Here is a 6,000-nt window from a genome sequence, read left to right as displayed (position 1 = left end):
TATCCAAAAAAAAAATGATGAAAGGATGGTGACCCAAAATTGCATTATCCAATTTTAGATGTCCATATTTTGCCCCTATTTAAGAAAATTCCTTTTATAGTTTTATTTTTAAAAAATGATACTAGTGATATGTCTTAGTGAGAGGATAAAAAAAAGATGGATGGATGGGTCGATGCCTCATTGCTAGACTAGCCAAAAGATAACTTTTGGGTCAATCTCATGACAAGAAGGATAGGCTAGGTTGAAAGATAGGATACGTGATTGTGAGATAGTATGATATAATAAGTGTAGGATGGATATGGTAGAGTGAAATTGAGATAATTGAATAATTATCAAGTGAAGCATATAAATGGGGAATGGAGTTGATGGAAAAATGTGTCGGGTGGCTACATACAAAAGGATATGATAATGGAAAGATACTTGTACTCAATCTGTGCATTTTTTATCATCATAGAGCATCTTCTTAGGGAAAACAATATATTTATATCAAGGTACGTGGATAATCATGATTTCTTTAGTATCCCTTTTCATGGACTTTGACTCTACAAACAACATACAAGGAATGATGGACATGGCCCATTCCACACTCTTCGTCATAATATGATTATTAAAGCTACCTTGAGCTTCCTCAAAATAAGACAAAATAAAAGATAAAAAGATCCAACACCAAGATTCAAAGATGAAAAATCAAGATTAATATAAAATTATAAATTCAATACAAAATATAAATCAACAAGAAAAAGATGAAAATACAAACAAGTCAACAACTAACCTATCTCTTGTCAAAAGGATAAGCTCAGTATAGATAAATCATGCTTATTATAGGATGAATACATTTGTCGGCATGGATAGGTAGATAGATAGATAGATAGATATCACCTACTAGGGGAAATATATAGGTGTCAAGGTATAGATAGATAAATAGATAGATAGATAAATGAATAGATAGACATATATACAAGATAGAATAGGAAAAGAGCTGTGTGGGAAGCCATCTCTTATTAACATCAATCTCTTGCTCATGATCTTTATGAAAGGTCAATGCCAAATTTTTTTGTAGCCTACTTTTGATCAAATGTCAAATGTATGCTTGTGACCTTACTTTTGTCAAAATAACAACATAGATCTAATCCAAAAATTAGGTCAGGAAAACACACCCTATTAGGGATGAGGTATGTGATAGTTCTAATACTAAATGTAAGTGCAGATCCAATAGCCAACAAGATGAGGGGGGGCGGGGGGGAGGGGGGGGTGAATCATACAAACTTAATCTTCTATAAAAACATCAGATTCAACCTCGGTAACATATACTTCAGTAATATAACCAAAACTGTTAAACATGCAAACTCAAAAGCATATAAACTTCATAAACCTCATAACACCAGATTTAATGTGGAAACCCAAATAGGGAAAAACCACTGTGGGATTTTAGACCCACTAAGAAATATACTCTTCTAGAGTATGCTCGGTTAAAAGCAGATCCTATTAAAGATTACAAACACATTGCTAGATGTGACCCGGTTAAGGGATTTCCCTCAGATCTGTTAGGATCTTCACCTTGTTAGAAGTGACCTTGTTAAAGGATTTCAAACACTCAATCAAAATGTCACCTTGCTAGAAGGTTTTACAAATAAGACTGTTAAGTCCACTCAGTTAAGAGATTTTCTATCACTTTCACAAAATAACAGTAATAAAAATCTATTTGCAACTTCACATCTAAAATGCTAAAGCAAATTCTTATTTGTTCAATACAATCTAGACATAGAACTAATCTTGTCCATCTGCTGGGCTTCTATACTTTGTTATTCAAACAGGGCTTCAAGCTTCTGTGCTCGGTAATCACTATGTAGCATCTCTTTGCATACACTTGCCCACATTCATTGTTTATCAACAGTTCCCTATTTATAAACAATTAGCTAACTGCTTAATCTCCTTGATCACATTTCCCATGATCAATCATAGCTATCAGATCTTCAATCTTGTCTAGGTTCAATGCATCTTTCGATCTGAAAATGTTTTACCCCGCCTAGGAACTTGCATATATTTCTTGGAACTTATGCTAGGGTATTGTGGTTCAATCTGCGTTGTAGATCTTCATGCTGACTTTTCTTTGCCATAGATTCATTAACAAACTTTATTTACTGCATACCAATCATTTAATCAGTTCTAGCTCATCAGCTTCCTTCATTAAATAATGCATGTAACCATTTAATGCATTCTGTTATAGTTCGGTTACAACTTGGTAAATACTAAAATTCACTTGGTAGACATTCCACCTCCATTAACCAATAGCGATAATCTTAGCGTTTACCGACTAGGTTCCTTAGGGTTTACCGACTAGGTTCTTTTCTTGGTAACATAGTATAGTATTAACCTTACAAGTTACAACATATGTATGATGTTAAAACAATATAAACATCATGATCTCATCATTGTCTGACTCGGTAATAGTTTCCCATTGAATACCTTATTCATCCTCTTATTCATCATAATCTTTCCTATGTCTTTTACCGACATCTTTATATTCTTCAAATCATACTTCTCAAGATATGGCAACATCATACTGAATTAGAAAATCAATTTCTTGACATCAATGACAAAATAATAATATCAAGATAGTAAACATCCTTAATTAGTTATATCCATAATCATCAACAACCTTCTCAATATCCTTATTGAAACGTCAACAATCCTTTATTGTCTATTATAATGCTATATTGCCAACAATCTCCCCCTTTGGCATTGATGGCGAAACTAATTGATTTGACCTTAAAAGATTTGGATTGCTATGATTCTGAAATGCTGAAATGCTCTCCCCCATATATTAGACTTATCCTCTTTTCTCAGTCTTCTTTCCAAACTTTTCCAAACTTCAGTCTTCTTCCCCTTTTTATTAGTCTTCTCCCCCTTTGACAACAATGCCAAAAATTAAAGAACTAAAACATAATTTCGTCCTGTATGAAGTGGATTCTTGCTGTAATGTGTCAATTCAGTCTCGGTCAGAGCATTTTGTCTTTAATTCTTGTTCCCTGTATTGGTTCCTGTAATATTTCTTGTACACCTTTAGAAAACATCCTAAAGTGTGTAAATCAGCATCAACTCCTAAAAGCTATTCAATAGAGTCATCAGATTGATGCTTTCACCGAACTCAGTCAATGAGTAGAAGAAAGGGGTAGGACCCCTAACTTACTTCTAAGATATTCAAAAGTGTCCCTTTGTAGTGGCTTGGTGAAGATATCTTCTATTTTTTCCTTTGTGCTAACATACTTCAACACCACTTTCTTCTCTTGAGCTTCTTCTCTAAGATAATGATATTTGATAGAGATGTGCTTTGTCTTAGAGTGCATAACACGATTCTTTAAAATGTTAATGGCACTAGTATTGTCACAGAATATAGTTACTGGCTTGGTAACTTTCTCATTTATACCTTCCAATAGTTGTTTGATCCATGCAATGTTGGTACAATTCAATGTTGTAGCAACATATTCAACTTCTACTGTTGACTGTGAAACACATCCTTGTTTCTTGCTAAGCCAACTCACTAGTCTTTCTCCTAAAAAGAAATCTCCTCCACTTTTGCTTTTTTTGTCATCAATGTTTCCTACCCAATCAGCATCAGTATAAACTTTTAAATCAAAATCATTTCCTTTCTGATATACTAAGCCATAATCCTCTATGCCTTTCAAGTATCTAAAAATTCTTTTGATTGCTGTAATATGTGTTTCCTTAGGATCTGTAGAGAATCTTGCAACTATACCTACTATATGTGCTATGTTTGGTCTACTATGAACAACATATTGTAGCTTTCCAATCATGGATTGGTAAAGTGTCTCATCAATAGATGCAGATTCATCATTCTTTGATAATTTGTTGGTAGTCATAGGAGTACTTACTCATTTTGAATCCTCCATTCCAAATTTCTTCAAGATTTCCTTTATGTACTTGGATTGAGTAATAAAAATCTCATTTTTCATTTGCAGTATCTGTAAACCTATAAAATACTTTATCTCACCGATTAATGACATCTCAAATTCTTTGCTCATTTCATATCCAAAGTTCTTGCATAAAGAGTCATTTCCATAAAATATAATATCATCAACAAATATGGCTGAGATCAGTATTCCATTTTCATCATTCTTCATGTACATATTGTTGTTCTCACTTGTCCTTATAAAACCAATCTTAATCAAATAAGAGTGCAATCTTTCATACCATGCTCTAGGTTCTTGTTTCAAACCATATAAAGCTTTGTTCAATTTACATAACTGATCTTTATTATTGTCTTCAACAAATCCTTTAGGTTGTTCAATAAAAACTTCTTCTTCTAATATTCCATTTAGAAATGCAGATTTGACATCCATTTGATATACCTTGAAGTTTTTGAAAGCAACATATGCCAACAATGTTCTTACTCCTTCAAGTCTAGCAACAGGTGCAAAAGTTTCACTAGAATCGATTCCTTCTTCTTGAGCATAACCTTTGCAAACTAGTCTTGCTTTGTTTCGAATGACCTCTCCTTTTTCATTTAGCTTGTTCCTAAAAATCCACTTTGTACCAATTACATTTTTGTCCTTCAGTCTTGGGATTAGTGTCCATGTGTCATTCTTCTTGATTTGATCAATCTCTTCTATCATAGCATTTATCCAATCTTCACTGTTAAATGCCTCTTTCACTATTCTCAGTTCAAATTCAGATATCAAACATGTGTTCTATCTCAGTTTGTTCCTTGTCATCACTGGATCATTCTTATCTCCTATAATCTGACTTGGTGCATGATGTCTTCTAACATACTTGGCTAATACAGGCTCGGTAGGCTCTCTATGATCTTCTTCATCACTTGGTAACTGGATATTCTCTTCATTTTCTTCAACAGTCTTCTCGGTAATACTTCTCGGTTGAACATAGACAAAGTCATCATAGTCTTCTGGCTCCTTGGAATTTCCTTCATCATTTCTTTCTGCAAATTCATCAATTTTCACATTTGCACTTTCTACTATTTTGTTAGATGATTTGATCAGACATTTAAATGCTTTGCTTCTAGAAGAATAACCTAGAAATGTTCCTTCTTCACTTTTCTGATCAAACTTGCCATTTCTATCATCTTTGTGAACATAGCATCTACTTCCAAAGATTTTAAAATAACTTACATTGGGTTTCTTATCATACCAGATTTCATATGGTGTCTTCAAAGTACCTTTCTTCAATTGTACTTGGTTCAGGGTGTAAACTGCTATGCTTATTGCTTCTCTCCAAAATGTTTGTGGCACTTTCTTTTCAATCATCAGTGTTCAAGCACAATCCACAATAGATTTGTTTCTTCTCTCAACTATTCAATTCTGCTGTGGAGTTCTTAGTGCAGAGACTTATCTTCTAATACCATGATCATTGCAGAATAAGTTGAATTCATCAGATGTGAACTCTCCTCCTCTATCTAATCTAAGACATTTTAGTTGTCTTCCTATTTCATTTTCAACTCTTGCCTTGTACCATTTAAACATTTGAAAAGCTTCTGATTTTTCTTTTAAAAACATTACAGGCATCATCCTTGAATAGTCATCCATAAATAATATGAAATATTTATCACCATAATAACTTTGAACTTTCATAGGACCACAAAGATTAGTGTGCACTAGATCTAAAATTCCCTTATAAGTGTAGGTCTTACTTGTAAAGCTTGATCTTGTCATCTTACCCATATGGCATCCTCGGCACATAGCATTCTCAAGTTTTTCAAGACTCGGCAGACCTCTTACTCGGTGCTTCTTACTTATTTTGATCAGATTATCAAAATTTACATGACAAAACCTTTTATGCCATAACCAGGTATCATCTATCTTTGCATACAAACACTTGTTATGAGTTGAGTCAAGGTGAAATGTGTTACCTTTTGTTTGTGTCCTGGTAGCAGCTAACTTTCCATTCTTGTCATGAACTTTGACAATTCCTTTCTGAAATTCTATTCGGTAACCTATGTTGTTTAGTTGTGCTACACTCAACAAA

Source organism: Cryptomeria japonica, chromosome 3 (assembly GCF_030272615.1).
Source record: "Cryptomeria japonica chromosome 3, Sugi_1.0, whole genome shotgun sequence".
NCBI classification, from domain to species: Eukaryota; Viridiplantae; Streptophyta; class Pinopsida; order Cupressales; family Cupressaceae; genus Cryptomeria; species Cryptomeria japonica.
The sequence above is the reverse complement of the archived record's forward strand: the minus strand, read 5'-3'. Positions refer to the sequence as shown.